The sequence below is a fragment of the Hemiscyllium ocellatum genome, chromosome 1 (genome assembly GCF_020745735.1).
Source record: "Hemiscyllium ocellatum isolate sHemOce1 chromosome 1, sHemOce1.pat.X.cur, whole genome shotgun sequence".
Taxonomy (NCBI): domain Eukaryota; kingdom Metazoa; phylum Chordata; class Chondrichthyes; order Orectolobiformes; family Hemiscylliidae; genus Hemiscyllium; species Hemiscyllium ocellatum.
The window spans coordinates 30,361,574-30,387,849 of record NC_083401.1 but is presented as its reverse complement, the minus strand read 5'-3'; the positions used below and the strand labels follow the sequence as shown (position 1 = coordinate 30,387,849).

General features: G+C 39.6%; 1 protein-coding gene across 1 annotated transcript in view; it reads right to left on the bottom strand.

The window, feature by feature from the left end:
- Window positions 1-23,415, bottom strand: part of LOC132817946 (zinc finger matrin-type protein 1-like) — a 100,393-nt gene extending 76,978 nt beyond the window's left edge. The window contains exon 1 of the mRNA XM_060828502.1: window positions 23,285-23,415. The gene's annotated coding sequence lies outside the window, so the exon portion shown is untranslated. The remainder of the gene's footprint in view (window positions 1-23,284) is intronic.
- Window positions 23,416-26,276: the final 2,861 nt, after the last annotated feature.

Below are 26,276 nucleotides of genomic sequence, written 5' to 3'. Positions count from 1 at the left end.
AGTTTTTCATATTGCACTCATTAGGCCATTTTGCAAGAATACCAATTTAAGGTGAATGCAAGATGAGTACAAGATGATAAGCTTTGACAAATAGCCTATTTTCAGAAATACTCAAATTTTGTAAGACCAAATTAGAGTTATAGTTGATTATGTGCTAGAAAAAGTGATTAACTAGAAGAAACAATACAATTTACACTATAACCAATGAATAATTAGCCAGTAATCAGTGAAAAACAGGCTGTATTTTTATTAATTTCTACTGAATCTATATTAACTGTTGGTATTTAAAATGACTGGACAAAGAAGATTGTGAAAAAACACATCTAAAACACTCCCAGGGTCTGATTGATAATACTGCCCCTGGCACTAAAACCACAAACATACAACTAAAGCAGCCTGTTTATTTTCAGCTAAGCTGAAACATTTTTCAAATGTCATAGGGTAAGAGACCATATAGCAGGTAGATTAAATCAAATCAACTACTACCATATTACTAGACAATTAGATTTCAAGAACTGCTATAAATTAATAGGGAATTAATCCCAAATTGAGAAATTCAATAAACTTTGACATTCACTGTTTCACACTGCTCCCACGCTAACAATCAGTTACATTCTAACAACTAATTTCTGATTATCAGTTGGGCTAATATGATTCACTCATCATAAGAAACAGGAACAGGAGTGGGCCATTCGGCCCCTCCAGCCTATTTAGACATTCAATAGAAACATGACTGATCTGACTCTCATGTCCATTTTTCTGCCCTTTCCATTTGATTTCACTATAAATCAAGAATCTATTTATCATGTAGAAGTTACATCTATTTCAGTTGCAGGATCCGTCATCTGCAAGATAAAGAAACAGATCCAGCTTTGCACCAATTTTAAACTAAAAATAAACACATGGACAATAGTTCCCAGGTGTATTCTCTATGACAACACCATGACCAATCAGAATTGACTTATTAACCAGTCAACACCCTTTTCTCATGAATTATGAATTGCTGTTTCCTTTACATTTGACATTCTTGCATCTGTCTGGATGAGTGTAAGACAAAAAGCTTTGATATGATGTCTCTTTTTCAGCAATACAAAATCTGTACTACCAAGTAGCTATAAATATGGACTTACTGAAAATATTATAATGTTTAATTTCCTCTTCCAACTAGCTATACATATTGTGAATGTGTCTGTTTTGTAAGGAAGATTGAGGAGCATTTGCTTAATGGCAAGGTAGAGCATAGAAATGATAACTTGAAATGCATCCTTGCAATAATTATCTTGTAAAGTGATATTAAAGAGTCTTTAAGCAACCATTAAGTTAGGCCTTAGAGATAGAACAGAAGTAGATGTTTTTTAACCAGATGCACTAGTCTCACTCTTTGACCACCTACAGAATCCCTTTACAGACATGAGCCCTAATGTATCATTCGTTATGACTTAAGATATACACACACAGAGTTATGACAATTTAATTGGCATTTGTGACCATACATTTACTATATCATTGGCTAATTATTCACCAGGATTACTAAAATCAGTTATTGAAATTAAAACAGAACCATGAGGAAATGAAATTGCACCAAAGGGTTCAAATGTCATGATGGTCTTTCGTCACCGTCCAATCTCTGAGGTGTGATCACTGACACATAATCACTCCAGGCCAGCAGATTATTGCATTATATTTAGATAACAAATATTGCAAAATAGTAGAATATTTTCATTGCTGGCAGCAGTGACTAACATGCTCAATGCTCCTCATGCTCCTGAGGATACAACATGGAGCCAAATATTGTGACACAACTCCTACCCAGTTCACCATAGAAGTAAGATCTCTTTACTTGGTAATACTGAATATGAAGTTTAAAAATACAGTACTTGGTATTTACAAATAAAAAAGTCACACATCTAAAATGTATTATAGAACTCATTCAAAGGAAAATGCATTGTAGAAACAGCATCATATCTTGACCAAAATCAAAAAAGTGCTGAAAATTATAGTGGGTCAGGCAGCATCCATGGAGAGTGAGCAAGCTAACATTGAGTCTTGATGACATACTAGAGCCCTGATGAAAAATCATCTAAACTCAAAACGTTAGCTTGTTCTCTCTCTATGGATGCTGCCTAACCTCCTGTGATTTTCAGCATTTATTTTCGGTACAGATTCCAGCATCTGCAGTAATTTTCTCCTGACATCATTTCTTGTTAGATTGCACTGTAGAACCAACTGTTACAGTCACGCCTTCACAATCTTACTGCCATCAAGTCCTGCCTATTTTTTGCGAGGACACAGCCACTTAAGGAGATTGGTCAGTAGATGGCTAGTGTTTGAAAATAAATTAATACAAGCACAAAGTCACTGGAATCAGCAAACTAGTTAGAAAATGCAAAATATTGTGGTTTCCGAATAAAATTCAAAATATTGAAATACAACAGAATGCTTCAGGTGAGGCAGCATTTCAGGACTAAGAAAGAGAGTTGACACATGAATAATCACAGACTTGAAACATTTATTGTTCTTCTCTCTCCAGGGATACGACGTGACTATTTCCAGCAAGTTAAGAACAAAGAACAGTACAGCTGAGGAACATGCCCTTCGGCCCAGTGCATTCCAGGCACTTACAAACCCCTGGGTAAAAACATTTGCCTCTCACACCTCCTTTAAACTTACTTCCTTTTGTCCCCTAGTAATTGACATTCCAATCTGGGAAAAAAGACTGACTGTACATGCCTCTCAATTATGTAAACTTTTTTCAGGTCACCCCCTCATCCCCTTGACATTCAAGTTTGTTCAATCTCTTGCTCATAGCTAATACCTCCAAACTAGGCAACATCCTGATAAGCTGTTTCTGTACCCTCCCCAAAGCCTGCTCATCTTTCTCTTAGTGTGGCAACCAAAACCATACACTGTATTCCAAACTAACTAAAGTTCTATACAGCTGCAACACGACTTGTCAGTTTTTATACTCTAATTCCCGAATGATGAAGGCAAGCATGCGATTTGCCTTCTTGACCACTTAATCACTTTGTTGCCATTTTTAGGGAACTGTGAACCAATGCGTTAATGCTATTAAGGGTTCTGCTATTTATTATATACTACTCTCCTGCATTAGATTTCCCAAATGCACCACCTTGCATTTGTCTGGCATCTGCCATTTCTCCACTCAAGTCTCCAGGGTATCTATATCCTGCTGTACCCTCTGCAATCTACTTACTATCAGCAGCACCCTCAACCTTTGTTATTGCAAACTTACTAATTAGGCCACCTATGTTATTCCTCGAAAGACTTAATCAAGTTTGTGAGACATGACCTTCCCCACACAAACCCTCGCTGCCTATCGCTAATAAGTCCATATTTTTCTAAATATAAGCAAATTAATATTCCTACCACTGACATAAAGCTCACCAGCCTGTAATTGCCCATGTTGCTCTTCTTGACCAAATGAACAACACTGGCTATTCTCCAATCCTCAAAAGACTTGGTATCTTGACGCAGCGAAGAAACTACATTTTTTCCTAAAAGCATTACATGTTTAAAAGTAATCACCTTTTTTTTCAATGAAAAGCCTCAAGCAAATACAATCTCAATTGCTGGATGTCAAATATACCAAGTCATAAAGTTAAAAATCACACAACACTAGGCTACAGTCCAACAGGTTTATTTGGAAGCATTAATAAACCTGTTGGACTGTAACCTGGTGTTGTGTGATTTTTAACTTTGTACATTCTGGTCCAACCCCACACTTCCAAATCATGAATACCAAGTCATGGTTTTGTCTTGTAAAAAGGAAAATTTGTTTTCCTTTCGAATGGTAAATTCTCATACTGGAGGTTGCTCAATTCACTGGCTTCCTATTAGGGGAGGTGATGGAGGAGTGGTGATGTCATTGAACTTGCAATCCAGAGCCTCAGGCTCATGCTGTGGGGAAATGGGCTCAAATCCCGCGGTGATGGAATTTAAATGAACAAATGTGAATACATTAACTATGATAAAAATCCATCTGGTTCATTAATGTCCTTTAGGAGAGCAAATCTGCCATCCTTACCTGGTCCTACATGTGACTTTGAACCACAGCATTACCCTCTGAAATTGCTGAACATTCTCCCAGTTCCAGGTCAATAAGGGATGAGCAACAAATGCTGGACGTGTCAGTGTTGTCCCCATTCCATGAAAGATCAGAAAGGAAACACTGTCTCTTTGTTCTGAAGTTACAGCTTGCATTAATATAGTTATTCACAAGAAATATTATTTGTCACCTAACACTCAATTCTATTACATTGTGCGACTATAAACTTCATTCCCCAATTTACCAAATAACTTGTTTGGATATATGATTCAAAACCATTTTCCTGCACTATCCCTTTTGCTGCTGATGTGGTTAATACATAGAAATTAATCAATCTCAGTCTTGAACATATTTAATGACTGAGCCATCACAGTCCTTTGGGGTACAAAATTCAAAAGATTCCCTGCCTTGTGAGCGACGAAGGTGGGGCTAAAATAGGGCTGAGTCAGCGCAACTTCATCTCGGGTCATACCTGACAAATCTGGTAGAAGTTTTTGAGGAGGTAACAAGCAAGTGAGACAAAGGGGAGCCAGTGCACATGATCCATATGGATTTACAGAAGGTTTTTGACAAGGTGCAGCACAGGAGGCTGCTAAATAAGATAACAGCACATGGTGTTAAAGGCAAGAATAGAGGATTGGTTGACTGGCAGAAGGCAGAGAGTCAGAAAAAAAGGGTCTTTTTCAGGATGACAGCCAATGACTAGTGGACTTCTACTGGGGTTCATGATGGGACCGATACTATTCACGTTATACATTAATGATCTGTTGCCAAGTTTGCAGATGACATAAAGATAGGTGGAGTTGAGGTAGCAAGGAGGTTGCAAAAAGTCTGGGACAGGCTAGGAGATTGGTTAAAGAAATGGCAGGTGAAATACAATATGGAGAAGTGTGAGGTTATGTATTTTGGTAGGAAAAATAGAGGTGTAGACTGTTTTCCAAATGGGAAAATCTGAAGCACGAAAGAACTTTGGAGTCCTAGTTCAGGATTGCTTTAAAATTAACAAGCAGGTTCAGTTGGTAGTTAAGAAGGCAAATGCAATGTTAGCATTAATTTGAAGAGGGCTAGAATACAAGAGCAGGAACGTACTGCTGAGATTGTAAAAGGTCCTGGTCAGAATGCATTTGGAATTGTATGAGCGCCGTATCTAAGAAAGGATGCGCTGGCCACTGGAGGGGATCCAGAGGAGTATTACAAGAATGATCCTGGGTATGAAAGGCTTGTTGAATGAAGAGTGGCTGAGGACTCTGGGTCTGTACTCAAGGGGAGTTTAGATGGATGCAGGGGATCCTCATTGATACTTACAGAATTTTGAGAGGCCTGGATAGAGTGGATTTGGAGAAGATGTTTCCACTAGTAGGACAGACTATGATGCAAAGGGCAAAGCCTCAGTGAAGGGACAACTCTTTAGAACTAACACAAGGGGAATTTCTTCAGGCAGAGGATGGCGAATCTGTGAATTCATTGCACGGGAATGAGAACAGGAGGTATTGCAGACCAAGCCATTGAGTGCATTTAAGACAGGACTCAATAAGTTCTTGATTAGTAAGGGTATAAAATTTATAGGAGAAGGCAGGAGAATGGAGTGGAGAAACATTTCACTCATGACCGAATGGCAAAGCCGAGTGACCTAGTTCTGCTTCGCATCTTATGGTCTAATTTTAAATTAAGTCCAAAAGTGACAAGAGACATAATTTATTTTTTGTAAATGGAAGGTTAATTTTTCATTTGTATCTGGTTATGTAATTCCAGTTTTACACATTGGGCTTCTAGCTGAAAATCTAAATTTTCTAATAATTACAACATTTTGATTAGACTTACAAACGAAGTTCACATAAAGAAAAAAATTGATATATCATTCTCAGCAATGTATTTACTTTTGATGCATAATCATTATGCATATAATTTCAAACATTGCAGCCAAATATTTCCACAAATTAATGTACCCCAAACATATTATGTCAAATAGCAAATCATATTTTTTGATGAGGCAATTGAGGACTTTATATGGACGTATTACTAAAACTCCTTGCTCTTCACTGAAAAGAGGCCACAGGATCTTCTGTGATTACCTGAGTAATCAACCTTCTATCTCAGATTGTGAACACTGCCACTGAGCCAGGCTAACAGGTGAGTTAACGTGTTCAGAAAACAACTTATAAACTTGTTAAATAAAAGCCATTATACGAACTCCACAAAACTAAGACAATTACAGATAATAGTAAATATGGATTCTGTGAGCTGTCATGTCAGCCATAGCTTAGTCAGATGCATTCTTGCCTGAGTCAGAATGATGGGGTTCTTTACAACTTCATAAATTTGAGTACAATTTAACAAAATTAGCTGAGACCCGACTGCAGCATCCAGGGAGTACTGCAGTACAGGATATGACCTCTATTGAATGAGATGTTAACTAAGACATTACAATTTTATGCCGACATAACAGATCCCACTGCACATTTTTAAAGAAAGGGAGGGGAATTATCCTGGATGTCCTGATGAATATTTATTTCTGGATCAACATTAAAATAATAGCTTCTGCTCGTTATCATATTTCAGCTTTTGGGAGATAGCTGTGTGCAAATTGGCTGATGTGTTTTCTAAAGTGACAAGTCAAAAGTAATAAGTGAATGCCCTCTCCCCCCCCCCCCGGCCCATATAGCATAAATGCTGTTCCCCTCCACACACTGATGAAGAGTCATCTGGACTCAAAACATTAACTTGTTCTCTCTCCTTGGATAATAATGTCTGACCCACTGTCATTTCCAGCATTTGTTATCTTCAGTTCAGATTCCAGAATCTGCAATCATTTGTTCGTAAATTAACTGTGAAGTGCCTTAGGACATCCTAAGATGCTGAATGGTGCTACGTCAATACAAGTTTTTTTCCACCTTGATCCTAAATTCTAACACCAAAACTCATATAAGATGGATCTTCTGTGATGACAGCTCAAGTAAGCTAATAAGTTGCTTGATAACGGCCGCAATGTCACACTAGTGAATGCACAATATATTATTCCACTTTAAAGACAGAACTATGGCCATTGAAGGCCAGAAAGGTTAAGTAAACACAGGCTCAGGATAACTGGCATTTAATGCTGCCTGGGCAGAGAACTTTGCAGATTTGGAAGTGCTTGTAAGTTTCCAGCAGCAAACTGAAACTCCCAGCATTGGGGGAGTATTAAAATAAGGTTACAGGGCACATGCATTTGCTGTAGCTGTGGGTGTGTTTGCTGAACTGGGAAGTGATGGAGTCTGTGGATGAGTGCCATGCTTCTGGAAATTCTCTGGCTGTCCTCTGTTTGGCTTGTCCTGTGATCATTGTGTTGTCCCAGTCGAATTTGTGGCCCTTGTCATCTGTGTGTGTGGCTACTAGGAACAGCCGGTCGTGGCATTTAGTGACTTGTTGGTGTTCGTGGATGCGGACTGCTAGTTGTCTGCCTGTTTGTCCTATATAGTGTTTCATGCTGGATGTAATGGTAGAAAAAACACAGGACGACGAATGCATCCCGAAAGTGTACAGGAAAGCCACACTGACACAACAACAGTAACCACCTGAACACATACAAGAGAAGGTGCATTAAGATCCTGTTCTAAAGGGCTACAACATCCTGCAGCACTCCTGACCTATGGAGAAAAGAAGAACTCCTCTACAGAGTTTTCGCCAAAAATGGATATCTCTGCAACTTCATCTGCAGATGCCTAACAGACAAACAAAGCAATGAGGACATGCCCCAACCTAACTCACTAGCAACACTCACTACCTTACATAAAAAATGTCTCGAAACTGACTGCCAGACTTCTCCGTCCACTGGGATTCATGACAGCCCATAAACTGACAGCCATGCTCAGACAACGACTCACCAGGACAAAAGACCCTATACCCATCATGTGCAAAACAAATATAATTTACAAGATTCCACGCAAAGACAGCATGAAACACTATATAGGACAAACAGGCAGACAACTAGCAATCTGCATCCACAAACACCAGCTAGTCACTAAATGCCATGACCAGCTGTCCCTAGTAACCATACACACAGATGACAAGGACCACAAATTCGACTGGAACAGCACAATGATCATCGGACAAGCTACACAGAGGACAGCCAGAGAATTTCCAGAAGCATGGCACTCATCCACACACTCCATCAACAAGCACATAGTCCTCGACCTAATATATCAGTCACTACAACAAACAACTGGAACTGACAAGGAAGTAGCAGGAACGGAACCAAATAAATTCCAGAAAAGACAGTAGAGCAGCGCTTCACAGGAGGTTCCAAGCACTGAAGATGTCACCTAGACAGAGGACAAAATGTCTGCAAATCAATTTCTCAGTTCATACCTACAACTACGACAGCCAGCACCTGAGCTACAAATCTTTACATAAACCTTGAACATGCATTTGACCGACTCCGAAATCAATTAAGGTACTTCATGCTGCCATAAATAGCTGAAGTGGTTGGGTTTTTACTGCATGATGTGGAAAATAAGTTTGCTTACGGTTAACATATGCCAGTGTACTAACTTTGCAGAAACAAGAGTGGATGTTGCACTAAACCATGTGATATCTTGGTTGATCAGAATATGCAGAACATGTTAAGCTAAAGCCAATATTAATATGAAGTAAATTCTGGGTGAAGTCACTTAATTTAGTTGCTTTTGAGACAAAGGTCACAATGTGTTTTTTTAAGTGTAATTGAAGTGATTCAAGAGGTTGCATTCTCACTGTATGATTTTCTGGGATACAAAGATTCTCTCGACATTGTAGATGCCTGTCTTTGTTTCTTTATGCTACTCGGTAATGCCACTTAGAAGATAGCAAGTATTCTGATTCCAGTGCCTTTCTTTTTTCTGCTAGAGCATTTCGCACATTACAACTGGCAAATTTTAAAAACTGATGCAAATTTGACTGCAATATAAACATTAGTGTGATGAAAACAAATCATGATTTATGTTTGCAGATATGAACAAAGCAATTTTTTTTGTAGTTAACAATACATCAATTTGCCATAATGGAGAAAAGTATGTAATATATTCCACTGACCAAACAGGTTTTAAATTTTACAATCTGACCTCAAATCTTCAAACAGATAAAAATGGTATTCAGACATAGTTATATGTGATTTATCTTTTTAATTTCTTCCCTCTACGGTGTTCCTTCATTTTTGATAGACTTTCTCATATTTCTACTTTTTGGTTTTATGATTCTATAACGCAAGACCCCAAAATATATTTCCAGCATTTATCAGCAACCACAAATACTCATAGTTATCTGTCTATAATTAATAGTTATACTTAGATCTTCACAAAAATCCAAAGTAAAATAATGCTATACAACCGTGTACACAATTCTGATGCAAAGATAATGCTGCAAGATACTGAGGGACATGTAGGTTTTTGAAACCTAGTATAATGGAAGGACCAATAAGTATATACTAATAAACTCTATAATTAGTCTCACTCAATGCACAAGCATTTCAGCTAGAAAGAATCTGTACTTAGCCTCAGATTCTTAAAGTTCAGTGATTGTGTTGCATGGCATATTAAGTTGTCAGCTACTTAGCCATTCATTGAGGAGGCACTTTCACTATCCATTTTGCTGAGATTAGAAAAATAACATGAACCTTTTATGTATTATAATGTACAAATTAACTTAAATATCAGAAGCTCTGGCTCACAATTTTCAGGTGGCACAGTGGTTAGCACTGCTGCCTCACAGCGCCAGAGACCCGGGTTCAATTCACACCTCAGGCAGCTGTCTGTGTGAAGTTTTGCACATTCTCCCCGTGTTTGCGTGGGTTTCCTCCAGGTGCTCCAGTTTCCTCCCACAGTCCAAAAATGTGCAGGTTAGGTGAATTAGCCATGCTAAATTTCCCGTAGTGTTCGGGGAACGGGTTTGGGTGGGTTGCTCTTCAGAGGGTTGGTGTGGACTTGTTGGGCCGAAGGGCCTGTTTCCACACTGTAAGTAATCTAATCTGGGTTTCACAGAACATAACAGGAAAGAGCCACTGGCCCAATAGGCCTGTGCTTAAAAGAATTAGTAACTTGATTCCATTCCCTACCTTTGCATATACTTCAGTTGTTTATTTTTCCATTTCCCATGTAAAATCCATTATTTACTATGGTTTCACAAAGTTATTTTTAAAAATTCTCATTCCTCCTTTGTGTAGTCTAGATTTTATTGTTACTGTTATCAGAAAGAGACTTTTATAAACTGTTTATGGGATCAACACCTTTCAAGTAATTAAAAATTCTAAAAGGTAATTGTGCAACCTCCTTTGCATCATTCTCAATAGACCATAACAGCAGAAGTAGACCTTTCAGCCCATCGATTCTGTTCTGCCGTTCAATGAGATTATGGCTGATCTCCACTTTCCTGCTTTGTCCCATAACACTCAAATTCCTGATTGATCAAAAGTCTATCTTAGTCTTGAACATATGTAATGACCCAGCCTAACAGCCCTCTGTGGTAAAAAATTCCATGGATTCACAACCCTCTGAGAGAAGTGCCATGTTTGACTTAAATGGGCATCTCTTTATTCTGAGATTCAATGATGGCAAAACATATTACAATAATCTAGAATAAGGAAATACTCTGAAAAGCTGCTTCACCTAGTCTACTATTGACTTTTACAGACTAGTATGCAGGTCAACTACTTGGCTCATACATACATTCCTGTACAATACTTTTATATAAGGACAATATTTACTTAGAATTTGAATATCACTGAAAAGAGAATTTTTGTCTTGTCTCTTCAGGACAAATGCAGGAATGCCAACATGCCCACATAAGAATCAGGAGAAGATACGGGCTATTCAGCTCCTGCAACCTACTCCACCATTCAATCACCATGCTAGTCTTTCATTCCCTTGCTTAATAAGAATACCTCTGCCAAGTAACTATTCAAGGACGCTGCTGTTACCACAATTTCCAGAACAGATTTCAAGAACAAAGACTCATGACCTTTTGAGACTTCTTTTTCCTTATTCCTCTGTTTGGAATGGGTGGTCCGTAATCTTTAATCAGTGACCCACAGTTCTAAATTTTACATTTAAAGGAATTCATACGTACCCTGTCAAGACCCCCCAAGAGCCTTGTATGTTGCAATCAAGTTGCCTCTTGTCCTTATAAAATCCAGCAGATAGAAGCCAATCATGTCCAACTTTTCTTCATATGACAACCTGTTCATTTGTGTATTTGTTTGGTAAATCATCTCTGAAGTTTTTTTTTGACATGACATCTTTTCAAATGCCTTCTGGAAATCTAAATACAGTATATCTACTTATCCGCAGCACAGGTTACCTCCTCAATGAACTCCAAATATGATTTCCCTTTCAAAAAACAACATTGACATGCCCTGATTATCTTGAACTTATCCAAGTTATAAGTTTTTAATAATAGCTTCAAACATTTTCCAGATTATAAATACTATGCTAATTGGTCTGCTGTTTCCTGCCTTCTGTCTCCCTTCTTTTTGAATAAAGGTGCTGTATTACTATCTTCCAGTCTCATTGGACCATCCTCAGTACAAGGGGGTTTTGGTAAATTAAAACCAATCATCTCATTAGTCATTTCTTTTAAAGCCCTAGGTTTAACTCTATTATGATGTGGTCACCTGCCAGCCTGCAGCTCCAACAATTTATTCTACTTTGTTTTCTGGTAAGTGTGATTCTCCTCTCAAGTTACTCATTCCCTTCCATTTCCCGATTTATCCAAACTTCTGGAGTGTTACTAATGTCCTCTATAGTGAGGGTCACCGGCCCCAAAACATTAACTCTAATTTCACTTCACAGATGCTCCCAGACCAGCTGACATTTTCCAGCAATTTGTATTTGTTTCCTCTATAGTGAGATCTGATGCAAATTAGCTACTCAGTTAATCTGTAATTTTCATATCTTCCATTATTAACTCTCCAATCTCACTTTCTGCATGAACAACCCTCACAATGTCATTTCTTTTCTTCTTTACTGAACACCAGTATAGTTTGGTACTGGCTAGCTTTGTCTTGTATTCTCGCTCCTCATTAATGTTTCAGTTATTCCTCCCTGTTTTTTAAAATATGTTGGCTTTGGGTAATTATATGCTGCTTCTAAACAAAAAACACAGAACTGCAGATACTGGAAATCCAAAACAAAAATAGAAATTGCTTTGAAATTCAGTAGGTTTGGGAGCACATGTTGTCAGAAAGTAGAGTCAATGTTTTGGATCAAGTAACTCTTCTTCAGAACTGTTTATAGCTCGGAAAAGGTGGTATATATGTTGAAGACAGGGGGTGTGTGGGAAGGAGAAGGAGTGAATGCTACGTGGAGATGGAGCCCAGAGAAAGAGACAAAGGGCTGGATAATGGTGAGCCAGGGAGAAAGGAAAGATGCTAATGGGAACCATTAATTGGTGAAAATGGATTGGATGTACTGAAAGCAGCCAATGTGATGACAGGGCCTGGGGCTTGGAAGTGAGTAGAGAACATGGAAGATGGTGTTCAGGACCTAAAATTATTGAACTCGATATTGAACCCAATTTCCACCTATCATTTCATCTTTGCCCTCCCTGATTTCAGCATATGTACCATTTTATATCCAGTTTAATCATTTTAGAATCTGAACACCTTCCTTCACCTGGCCCTGTCATGAATGGGCTGCTTTCAGCACAGCTAATCCATTTTCGCCTCCTTATGGCCCCCATTACAAGTTTTTCTTTCTCCCTGGCTTACCACTAATCATCCCTGTCAGCCTAACGGTCTTTCTCTCTCTTTCTGGGCTTCTTCTCCACCTATTTGCTTGCTCTGCATCCCCAGTCCCCTGTCAGCAGCAAATGTAGCACCTTTTTCTAGATATTAATAGTTAAAAAGGGTCATTCTCCTTTCATTCATTCTCCTTTCCCTGCACATAAGCTGCCAGACCTGAGTTTCTCCAGCAATTTCTGTATATGCATTTTTTTTAGCTTCATAGTACAACTAACATTGAGTTAACCATAGGCAAGGGTCCAAATCTTTGGAATTTTTATTACTCATTGGAATGTATCTGTCCTCAGTACTCAGTAAGAAAATCATTTCTCGTGTTTGCTAGTGCATAGCTGTCCTTTCAGTCCATTTGCTAATTCACTTTAGCCAGAATCAATTTCATGCATGTATTCTGATCATTTAATTTTTTAAAAATTGTCTTGTACTTGGTCCTCACTCCCTCACACTGAAAGCAAAATCCAATCATATTAGATTAGAATAGATTCCCTACAGTGTGGAAACAGGCCCTTTGGCCCAACAAGTCCATACCAACCCTTCGAAGAATAACCCACCCAAGACCCATTTCCCTCTGACTAATGCACCTAACACAATGGGCTATTTAGCATGGCCAATTCACCTGACCTGCATATCTTTCGACTGTGGGAGGAAACCGGAGCACCCGGAGGAAGAATGTGAAAACTCCACACAGACAGTTGCCTGAGGCTGGAATCGAACCTGGGACCCTGGTGCTGTGAGGCAGCAGTGCTGACCACTGAGCCACTGTTCCGCCCACAGGGTCAATGCAACTTAGGGGCTTCATTTTGGGATATCTCACTGAACAATACCAGGTTTAGTACAGTTTGCTCTTTGGTCAGCTCCAGAACATATGGTTCTAGAAAACAATTACTAAAATATTTATGAACTCATCTAAACAACCTTTGCTTCATGACTTTGAGTTATTGAAGACTGCAGATGTTGGAAAAGTCAGAGTCGATAAAGTGTGGCACTGGAAAAAGCACAGCAGGTCAGGACCCTGAGAAAGGGTTATGCCTGAAAGATCGACTCTCTTGCTCCTCAGATACTGCCTGACCTGCTGTGTGTTTTTCCAGCGCCAAACTTTATCACCTTTTGCTTAATGACATTGCCAGTCGACATGTGGATTAAAATCTCCCACGATTATCACTGTGTCTTTCTAATAAGCTCTCATTATTCTTACTTTATGCTCCATTCTACTACATGTTTAGAATTTAAGGCCCTGTATGAGGATTTAAAATTTGAATTTTTGCTGTTGTCAGAAGCAACAAATATATGTAGGATTTTATTATCCACAAAATTTAAGGCCCTGTATACCAATCCCACAAGTGACACCTTGCCTTTATAATCTTTCATTTTTACACAAACTATTTCCGCATCTGGCTTCCTGAACTTAATTAATCGATCTCTTTGTGCTGAAACCACCACACTATCTTTTCCTGTCCTTCCTAAATGTCCATGCCCTTCAAGTCTCAGGTCCCTATCCATGTCATCCTGCAGCCATGTCTCTGTGATGGCTACAAGATCATACTTATTCAGTTCTGTTTGCACTCTCAGTTTGTCAGTTATGTTTCCAAAGCTACTTACATTCAGATGCAGAACATTTAGTTTTATCTTTTTACTCTCTTTGTAAATTTTGCTCTTATCTGTTAACTGGCTATTTTCCCTGGAGCATCGAAGACTGAGGGGTGACATTATAGAGGTTTATAAAATAGAGGTATATATAGAGGCTTAAAAAATCATGAAGTGCTTGGATAGGGTGAATAGCCAGAGTCTTTTTCCCAGGGTAGGGGAGTCCAAAACTACAGAGCATAAATTTAAGGTGAGAGGGGAAAGATATAAAAGGGACCTATGGGTCCCTTTTCACTCAGAGGGTGGTGTGTTTGGAGAATGAGCTGCCACAGGAAGTGGTGGAGGCTGGTACAATTACAACATTTAAACAGCATCTAAATGGGCACATGAATAGATGGGTTTAGAGGGACATGGTTCAAATACTGGCAAATGGAACTAGATTAATTCAAATACCTGATCTGCATCAACATTTCATTCGAAGGGTCTGTTTTTATGCTGTACGACTCTGACACTTAAGGAAGTGTGGAGATTATAAACCTGTCATGGTTTATCATTTTCTGTAACATACCTTTGTCTTTAATTTTGACTCTGCTTGTTCTACCACTTCTTCCTAAAGATGATCTCTTACCCCCACTGTTCAGTTTAAAATCCTTTCTACTTTGTGTGGAGTTTGCACATTCTCCCCGTTTCCTCCCACAGTCCAAAGATGTGCAGGTCAGGTGAATTGGCCATGCTAAGTTGCCTGTAGTGTTAGATGCATTAGTCAGGGGTAAATGTCAGGGAATGGGTCTGGGTGGGTTGCTCTTTGGAGGGTTGGTGTGGACTTGTTGGGTTGAAGGGCCTGTTTGCACACTGTGGAGAGAAAGCAGAGAGTTAACTTTTTTTTTGAGTTATGTGGTTGTTAAGCACACTGGTCCCAGCACGGTTCAGATGGAGACTACCCCATTTGTATACTTCCACATTCAAACTTCAAACAATCGCATCAAATTATGGTGCAGGAACAGAGAACTATAGGCTCCCTTGGTGCCCAGGTAATTCAAAATAAGTGCCGGACTTATGAGATGTGAGTTGTCACTGGCTAAGTCAGCATTTATTGCCCATCCCTCCCTGATAGTCAACCACATTGCTGAGAATCTGAAGTCAAACTTAGGCCAGACCAGGTAAGAATGACAGAATTGCATCCCGACAAATCATTAGTGAACCAGATGGACGTTTTACAACAAACGACCATGGTTAAATGGTCATCATTTGGCCAGCTTTTCATTCCAGATTTTTTCTTTTGAACACAAATTTCAGGAGTTCTGGTTGAATTTGAACTCACGAACCCAGAATATTAGCTTGGGGTTCTATTTTACTAGTCCTACTATGCGACTGTCTCCTGTTCCTTTTGCTTCCAGAAATTAGATCACTGTGCCCATACGAATGTTGCATAGAGCACACGTAAATGAACTTTATCAGCTAAAACGATTATTTTAAATTGTTTGTTTATATAGCTACGAGCACACTCAGGGTGTTTCAGCATTGTTCCATGCTGCCCAATCATGCAATCACATCTAACACTCGACATTTTGCTCTGGGTGTTTCAGATGCAGGCTGGTACAATATGGCTTGTATTCTATCACAAACTATTAAAGGATAATGCTATTTGATTCAATTAGCTATGCCAATTGGAAAAATGTATGTCCAGAAGGCCTGGAATCCTACCTGAAATTAATACACGATTTTGCTCAATTGTTTGGTAGGATGGGCTCAGAGATTGAGTCCTCAGGGAGGCCCAGGTTCAGGTCCCGCTTGCAAACCAAGTGTGTAATAACTTCGCTGAATAGATCAATTAGAAAAATAGATAATTTTTTTCAAAATTACATAGTAGACAGAATTTGAACGGATGGTCAGGACTACGATAAAACTTTGCATCTTTTTTGTATTAGCCGAGTGCTCTGGGCTATCAGCTTTTCTATGGCAATGCCTCAGCCAATCAACCTGCCGACCAAATCAGCCTCCTTTCTCCTACAGTTTGTTGAGTTTATTTGAAATCTGGCATTCCTATATTTGTCTTGATGAGTGAAAGGTGAAAAGTTTGCTCTTATTCAGCACCAGTCAAGGATGACTTTGCTGAAGAAGAATCCAATGTTTTCAAATTCCCCTAGCCTGGCCTACCTTACATTCGCAATTGCCATGCATTACATTTCTGCATATACTCTCCATTCCACAACTGGTGGATGTTTTTCTTCAGTCACTGCCCTAATCTTGCCCTCCAGTGTCATCTGTTTTACCAAGTTGCTCTCTACTTTGAAGACAATTAATTCACGGAATATAGACATTGCTGGCAGTCAGTACTTATTACTCCTTCCTAATTGCCCTCAGAGTGGCAGTAGTTTTCTTCTTGAACCATATTGGTGGAGGATGGCAGTCACAGATCCAGGCCAGGCTGGCCATTATTCTTCACTAAAGGACATTAATAATCCAGTCAGGCATTTCCAACAATCTGACAGCTTCACGGTCTCTTTTACTAACATTAGTTTTTTATTTCTGGTTATGTGTTTTCACAATAAATTTGAATGATCAAATTGTGATAATGTTCAACAAACTTACATTCACTAGATTACTCCCTGGATTACCGATCCAATGACATAGCATAATTCTATTTTTAAAACAACTGATTGTGCCCTCAGTTCGCTAATCTTTTCTCTAATGTTTTCCTTTCTTCCCAATTATGTCCATTGCATTCTCTGCCATTATTATGAAATAGGAAGAAAGCATGAGGTGTGCTTAAAATTATGTACATTATAATATTACGGCTCAAATATGCAACTACATCAATCACTGATGACAATACTGAAAGGACACGTCAAACACCATCTTTCATCTGTACTTCATGGTTGTTTTTAAACAGCAGTTCAAGAAGGCAGCTCATGACCAGCTTCTCAAGTGCATCTTGGGACAGGTAAAATGAAACCCATGTCCCACAAATGAATTTTAAAAATACACAATGCTATTTTGTGCAGAGCCATTTTTAAACAGTACATATTTGGGTGGAGAACTCATAACTGTACCCTACTCAAAAGTAAGTCCATCAAACTGTATACACAAAGTATAAATGTGTAATGGTAAAAATTATGAATTTTGCATTGTCACCTAAGTTTGTAAAATATTAAGCAATAGAATGACAGAGTGAAGCTCATCCCCCTCATATCAAGATCCCTATCTTAGCTTGAAAAGAATTAGATAAATGTTTAAATTGAACTTGAAATGATAAAAGTTAATATTTTCATTCTTCTCAAATCCTTGTGAAAGCAGAGTCACAGAGTTCTTTACAGCAAAGAAAAAGATCCTTCATCCCTTTATATCTGCACCTATCATCAAGTATTGATCTATTCTTGTCCTATTTTGCAGCACTTAGCCATTAGCCTTGTATTCTATGACATTTCAAAAGCTTTTCTAACTTCTTAAGTGTTTTGAGGGTTCCTATCATTACCACCCTTTTATACAGTGAGTTCTAGTTCACTCTCTGTGTGAAAAACATTTACTTCAAATCCCTTCTAAACTACCTGCTCCTTACTTTAAAATTGTGACCCTGGTTACTGGCCTTGCTACACCCCTCATAACTTTGTACATCTCAATCCCATAGCCTTGTCTTCTCTAAGAAAAACAACCCCACTCTATCTAGTCTCTTAGCATATCTGAATACTCTGGTCCAGATAACATTCGGGTGAAATTCCTGCACACTATCTCTAATGATATCACATCCTTCCTATGGTGTGACTTAATTAATATGATATACAGCTTCATCATAAACTTGCACCATAGTGGATCAGTGGTTAGCACTGCTGTCTCACAGCACTTGGAACCCTGGTTTAATTCCAGCCTAGAGTGACTGATTGTGTGGAGTCTGCATGTCCTTGTTTCTACTTTGTAACGTGGTTTCCTCCCACGTCTAAGGTAGTTAGCCATGCTGGAATGTAGGGTTACGGCGATAGGGTAGGGATCTGGATGAGATCTCTTTGGAGGATCGGTGCACACTTGATGGGATGAAAGAATTTCTACAGTATGGAAAGAGACCAATGTTTTTTTTTCCCCTCACTCATATACTCAATGTCTTGACTGACAAAGGCAAGTATTCCATATCTCCTTAACTCTTATCTACCTATCCTGTTGCTTTCAAGGATTTATGGGCATGTGTACCAAGGCCCCTCTGAACCTCTGTCTAACATGTACACCCTTACTTTGTTAGTCTTCCCAAAATGGATTAAGTTCCATTTGTACTGTTCAGCCCATCTGAACAGCCTGTGTATATCTTTCTATAGTCAAAGTGTAACTCCTCGATAGTTACACCACAATTTTCATGTCTTCTGCGAAATACTGACTGCACTCCCAAAATCACAACTAGATCATTAATGTACACTACAGGCAGCAAGGGAACCCTGTGATATGTCACTGGACACAAGCTTCCAGTCATAAACATACCCTTGTCACTGATCTAATTTGCTAAATGCTTTGGATCTCCTGGGCTCTTAACTTAACCAGTCTGCCATGTGAGATCTTGTCAAAAGTCCTACAGAAGTCCACACAGACTGTACAAACTAGTCATCTACTTGAAAAATTCAATCATATTCATTACACATGATGTTTCCTTGACAAAGTTATGGTGACTGCCCTTAATTAATCCTTGTCGCACCACAATTCCATCTCTCTGAATTTTTACCAATAGTTTCCCTCCTGCTGATATTAGACTTAATGCCCTCTAGTTTCCTGTTTTAGCCCTACTACCCTTCTTGAATAACTGTATTCATCGGTAATAACAGTATTGCTTCCATTCTTCTGACAATCTTCCTATGGCCAGAGAGGAATTGAAAATCAATGTTGTGGAGGGTGTCAGTGTTGGACTGGGGTGGACAAAGTTAAAAATCACATAACACCAGGTTATCGTCCAACAGGTTTACTTGAAAGCACTAGCTTTCAGAGCGCTGCTCCTTCATCAGGTGGCTGTGAGCAGGATCATAAGACACAGACTTTATAGCAAAAAGACTACATTGTCATGCAACTGAAACAATATATTGAACGTACCTAGATTGCTGTTAAGTCTTTCATCTTTTAGAATGGGTTGCAGGTTTTAGTTCATTAATGTGTAAATCCTAGAAATTCTTTTAAATCACATTCTGGAGATAACTTAAGGTTTTATAAAAGAAGGTGACATCTCAGCTCATACAATGCATTAAAGATGTGAGGTTAAAGTCTGTCTGTATCCCAATCTTGAGTCAGACTGGTTCTATTTCCAAAATAGGAATTTATGTTACATGGAATGACTGCCTGCTGACTATATGCTTTTAGAGCAAAACAGAATGTGTCTGCAAATACAACTGCACAAATGCAAATTCACCCCATAGATTTGTGTGTGTTTGTGCGGACATGACAGAGACAGAGTTAGAGTATGAGTGCGCGAGAGTGTGTGTTTGCACATGTTTGGTAGAGTGTATACGTGAGTGTGACAGAATATAAGCCTGTGAGAGAGACTTAACAGCAATCTAGGTTTGTTCAATATAGTGTTTCAGTTGCATGACATTGTATTCATTTGCTGTATTCATTTCCGTGTGTTATGATCCTCCTCCACAGCTACCTGATGAAGGAGCAGCGCTCCTCAAGCTAATACTTCCAAATAAACCTGTTGGACTATAACTCAGTGTTGTGTGATTTTTATTTTTAAAAATCAATGTCAACGCACCTGAAATCTCCTCTCTTGCCTCCCATAGTAGCCATTTCATTTGGGCCTGGGGATTTATCCACAATCATGCCTGCTATATCTCAGAACCAATTTGTTTAAGTAGATTACAGTCCCCCTCCCTGATTTCTATATCGACATTATCCTTCTCTACGTGAAAACAGATGCAAAGTATTCATTTAAAACCTCAGTTATATCTTGTAGCTCCACCAACAGATTGACACTTTTGAGTCATGAATGGGCCCCTCTCTTTCCCTAGTTATTCTCTTGCCCTTAATCACCTTTGAATTTTCCTTAAAGATGCTTGCCATTGTTCTTTCACGTCCTCTCTTAACTTCTTTTGTAAGTGACCCCCTGCACTTTCTATACTCTTTAGGGCATTTGCTGTCTTGAGCCCTCGGTATATCAATCATAGCCTTTTTTATTAGACTCCTGACACTGTATGCCCTTTGACATCCAGGGCTCTTTGGACTAGTTAACATTCAGAGTATTTTATAAAACATTGTTGATTGGAACATGAAATTAAAATGTTTATCCAATTCTGAATTTTTTTTGTTCATCAGATGTGGGTGCTGATTGTAAGGTGAGCATTTGCTGCCCATCTGAATTACCCTTAAACCGAGTGGCTTGTCATTTCATAGGACACTTGAGAATTAACCATATTGCTGCACATCTGGAAGGTTATATTGCTTAAAAATGTGTTGCTGGAAAAGCGCAGCAGGTCAGGCAGTATCAAAGGAGCAGGAGAATCGACGTTTCGGGGCATAAGCTCTTCTTCAGCCCAAAATGTCGATTCTCCTGCTCCTTTGATACTGCCTGACCTGCTGCGCTTTTCCAGCAACACATTTTTAAGCTCTGATCTCCAGCATCTGCAGTCCTCACTTTCTCCTCCTGGAAGGATATATTGACTGGATTAGGTAAATATGGCAGATTTTCTTCCCTAAAGGATACTAGCAAACCAGATGAGTTTTTACAACTCAATCATAGTTTCACAGTGACTATTAATAAGACTAACTTGAAATCCTAATTTTAATTAATTCACTCAAATTCAACCAGCTATGGTAGGGATTTGAAGCATTAACTCCATAGTGTTAATCTGGGACTTTTGCTTGCTTGTCCAATGATGTATTGCATAAAAAGAAATGAGGGAGGTTCCATGTTCACTCACTGACAGAGACATATAATATTCACAGTAGTGTGCAATTCTTCTGGAAGGCTGACAGTTTTCTTAGATTATGGCTCGCATACCTAACTTGGTGGTCTCTGTTTGAAGTAACTATTCTCTTACAAAGTCAGATCATCACAAGGAAGTCAATTTCACAGACAGCAAGCCTTTCCTTTTAAATGTTACTTTGCCTGTAATAGTAATTGGACAAATAGGAAGGCCTCTATATGGCTTGACAGATGTGTAAGTTGGAAGTGGTCAAAAACTATATGCAATTATTTCTCTTGCCACTGGATAAAGTGAACACAAGTTAATGCTGGTAAAATACATACATAAGCATCAAAATTATCTGTGCATTGTGCAAAAAGAGACATGTTGTCAAAGCTTTTCATTTTGAAATCATTCAGATGTCTGAATACCAAATTTCAAAGTGAACAACATTTTATACTGCATCAGAAAAGGGTGCCATTTGATAATCGGTTTGCCAACCAAACAGCATCTTGTTTCTTAGACAGACAAAATTCTTCCTCACTTCTAAATCTGGTACTGTTGTATCTGTTTTGGTGAGTGCAAGATAAAAAGCTTCGACAATGTCTTTTTCAGCAACACAAGTTATTTGTGCAGAAGGTGTAGTAGATGAATTAAAATGAGAATTTTTCAAGATCTTCAATATAGATTTCTAAATGTTTATGCAAGTTTCACTAACCCTAATGTGTACTTCAACCTGATGGCCTTGGCTCTTGTTAGGTACATTTTGTCTGCTTAGTCTTCATGGTTGAGACTATGCTGACAAATTAGCAACAAATAGGTTAACGCATTCATTTGAAAATAAGGAAAATGTTGTTCCCTAACACCTTATTGCAAAATACCTGTTAGATTAAGAGAATGAATGCATTAACAAGTCTGTTACTAATACATAAAATAACTTCAAATACTAAAATGTAACCAGCCTAGTGAAGACTGTAAAATGAAAGATCCTGAAGTGAAAGACATCAAAAGGAAATAGTGATAGGTTACTGAAGGATGTTACATGCCAGCTCTGTTTTTGAATCTAGTTGAATTGATAGATTAGACCTTAAGATTTTCATCCTCCTCAAAGTTTACTCCTCCTGACACTGAACAGGCAAAGAAACCAGAAGTGATTTGAATGTAGAAACGGTATTCTTCATAAAAATGTATAAATGTCTGAAATATTGCTTATGCTTTTTATAAATGTATTCCAGCTACAAGTTCATTTACATGTATATTTCTAGATAATAAAACAATGCTTTGCCATATAATAATTTACATTATTACTACAACAGTTTGTGCTAATAAAACAGCACTTTTCATAATAGGTAGAACTTTTAATCTTGAAGAGTGTTTTTTATGGTCCCGTTAAAAAAGTGGCCTCAATTTAGCCATTCTTTCTCTGAGGACCATAAAAAATACAATACAAGATTCAGAGGTCGATTTTTTAAGCATAGCACATTTTTAAAATTCAAGATGTGACTTTAATTTTTCATGAATTGTCAAATTGAGTAAGATGTGTATATAAAATCACATCGTGTATATAAAACTGTTTTATCAATTCTTCAAACATTTCACCTCTCAAATTAAAACTGAATTTCACAATTTTCTGTCATGTCCTTCGCCCACCCTTCTGGTTTGAGTCAGAAAATAGAGAGTTTTCTTTTTTGTTTAACAAATCCAGATTGTGCCCAGGCCACGGAAAATTTAATTAAGTTTGTAAAATTATTGCTTATATTTTTGGGATCGGCAAGGGCGAAGAATGATAAACTTATTTAATTAATCACCTCGATTCCCTCCACAATCCCAGGGAAACAAACAAGTTAAGAGTCGGGGAGACAACAGGCTGCAAACAGAGGCCTCGCTCCAGGGGAGAGGAACAGAAACACTAGGCCGCTCCGCCTCACCACGAGGTTTGTTCAGCGGCTATAGTTTCTCCTTTAAAGTATTATTTTTTTTCTCTGTTGTGGTTGCACTGGCTGTTGGAGCTGAACTCACCTTCTTGGTTCGTTTGCACGGATCTATTAATCTCCCTGTTATTACTACTGTCACCCCCTGCCAGACTATTACATGAATAGTCGGCCCTTTGCTTTCTAAAACTCTCCACTAGCTGCGGTATGGGGGTGCTCATCTCCATGGTGGCAAGTGACCAGCGACACTAATGCGCCTGCGCAAGTCGTCGGACCGTGTCACGCCCCCAGTGCGGTCACGGCTCCGCCCCCGGCCCGGACTGAGTCCCGCCCACTGGCCGGCCATGACTCCGCCCCCCCGGCTCGGACTATGTCTCACGTCGGGTCTTGGCCCCGCGCATGACCCCGCCCACAACCCGCGCATGACCCCGCCCACAACCCGCGCATGACCCCGCCCACTGAATGTATCCACTTGTTGCTGATGAAAACACCGTCCCCACATGCGTCCTGACTCGAGTCCATTTGCAACTAGAGATTCCCCCATTGCTTTAACAAACAACAGTGAAGAACACTGAAAAGGAATGTCAGGTCTTGAAAATGATTTGGAGGACCAGGTTTCAGACGAAAAGTGTAGTCATGGAAAAGCACAGCAGGTCAGGCAGCATCCGAGGAGCGAGAGAGTCGACGCTTCAGGCATATGCTCTTCATTAGGAATGAGGGGGTGGCCCAAAGAGGGCTGAGTGACAAATGGGCAGGGAGGGTGGGGAAGATATCTGGGAATGCGAATAGGTAAATGAAGTTGGGGTGAAGATGATAGGTCGGAGTGGAGGGTGGAATGGACAGATGGGAAAAGAAGATGGACAGGTAGGACAGTTCATTAAGGCAGAGTGGAATTGGAAGGTTGGATCTGGGATAAGGTGGGGGTAGGAGAAAATGAAGAAACTGGTGAAAAACACATTGATCCTGTGTGGTTGGAGGGTCCCAAGGCGGAAGATGAGGTGTTCTTCCTCCAGACATCGGGTAGCTAGAGTTTGGCGGTGTAAGAGGGCCGGGGGAAAGTAACACAGAGGATTGATGAGGGCAGAGCAGTGGACATGATCAATGTAGACTTCAGTAAGGCTTTCAACATGTTGCCCAATAGGAGACTGGTTATCAAGGTTAGATCTCATGGAATACAGGGAGAACTAGTCATTTGGATACAGAACTGGCTCAAAGGTAGAAGACAGAGGGTGGTGGTGGTGGGTTGTTTTTCATACTGGAGGTCTGTGACCAGTGGAGTGCCACAAGGATCAGTGTTGGGTCCACTATTTTTGTCATTTATATAAAGATTTGGATATGAACAGAAAAGGAATAATTAGTGCGTTTGCAGATGACACCAAAATTGGAGGTATAGTGGACAGCGAAGAAGGTTGCCTCAGATTATAGCAGGATCTTGATCAGATGGGCCAATGGGCTGAGAAGTGACAGCTGGAGTTTAATTTAGATAAGTGCGAGGTGTTGCATTTTGGGAAAGCAAATCTTAGCAGGACTTATACACTTAATGGTAAGGTCCGAGGGAGTTTTGCTTGGAGTGCACGTTCATAGCTCCTTGAAAGTTGAGTTGCAGGCAGATAGGATAGTGAAGACAGTGTTTGGTATGCTTTCCTTTACTGGCCAGAGCACTGGGTATAGGAGTTGGGAGATCATGTTGCAGCTGTACAGGACATTGGCCACTTTTGGAATATTGGTCTCCTTCCTATCAGAAGGATGTTGTGAAACTTGAAAGGGTTCAGAAGAGATTGGAGGATTTGAACTAGAGGGAGGGGCTGAATAGGCTGTTTCCCCTGGAGTGTCGAAGGCTGAGGGGTGACCTCATAGAGGTTTATAAAATCATGAGGGGCATGGATAGGATAAATATACAAAATCTTTTCCCTGGAGTGGAGGTGTCCAGAAAAAAAAGGCATGGGTTTAGGGTGAGAGGGGAAAGACATAAAAGGGACCTAAGGGGCAACTTTTTCACGTAGAGGGTGGTATGTGTATGGAATGAGCGGCCAGAGGAAGTGGTGGAGGCTAGTACAATTGCAACATTTAAAACGCATCTGGATGTGTATTTAATAGGAAGGGTTTAAGGGGGATATGAACTAAATGCTTGCTAATGAGACTAGAGTAGGTTGGGATGTCTGTTCAGGTTGGATGGGTTGGATCAAAGGGTTTGTTTCCCTATGTCCCTATGACTTGTATGTCCTTGGATGAGTGGGAGAGGGAATTGACGTGTTTGGCCACAGGGCAATGGAGTGGTTTAGTATGTATGTGTCCCAGAGATGTTCTCTGAAAAGTTCAGCACATTCATGTCCTGTCTCCCCAGTGTAGAGGAAACCACATCATGAGCAACAGGCAAAGTTGATGATGTGTGTGGAGGTACAGCTAAATCTCTGTTGGGTGTGGAAGGATCCTTTGGGGCCATGGAAGGAGGTGAGGAGGGAGATGTGCATGCAGGTTTTGTACCTCTTGTGGTGGCAAGGGAGTGGAGGGTGGGTTAGTGGGAGGTGTACACCTGAGGGAATTGCGGAGGGAATGGTCTCTGTGGAATGCAGATTGGGGTGGGGAGGGAAATATACACAACACTTCCTCCCTCCTTATGCCGACTTGGCCTAGAGTAATTAAAGATCTATTCCTAACCTCAGCATCCGCCATGTCCCTCTCTTCGGTGAATACCAATGAAAAGTACCCATTAAGAATCTCACCCATTTCCTCTGACTCCATGCATATTTATCCTCCTTTTTCCTTGAGTGGGCTAACCCTTTCCCTCATTACTCTCTTGCTTATATATCAATAAAAGGCTTTAGGATTTTCCTAAACCTTGCTGACTAAGGATTTCTTAAAACTTCTTTTAGCCCTCTTAATTCCTCATTTCAGATTGGACCGACATTCCCGATATTCTTCCAAAGCTTCATCTGACTTCAGTCACTTAGACCTTATCTATGCAACCTTTTTCCTCTGAGCTAGTCTCACAATTTCACCTGTTATCCATGGTTCCCTAATCTTGCCATTTCTATCCCTCATTTTCACAGGAACATATCTCTCTTGAACTCTAATAACCT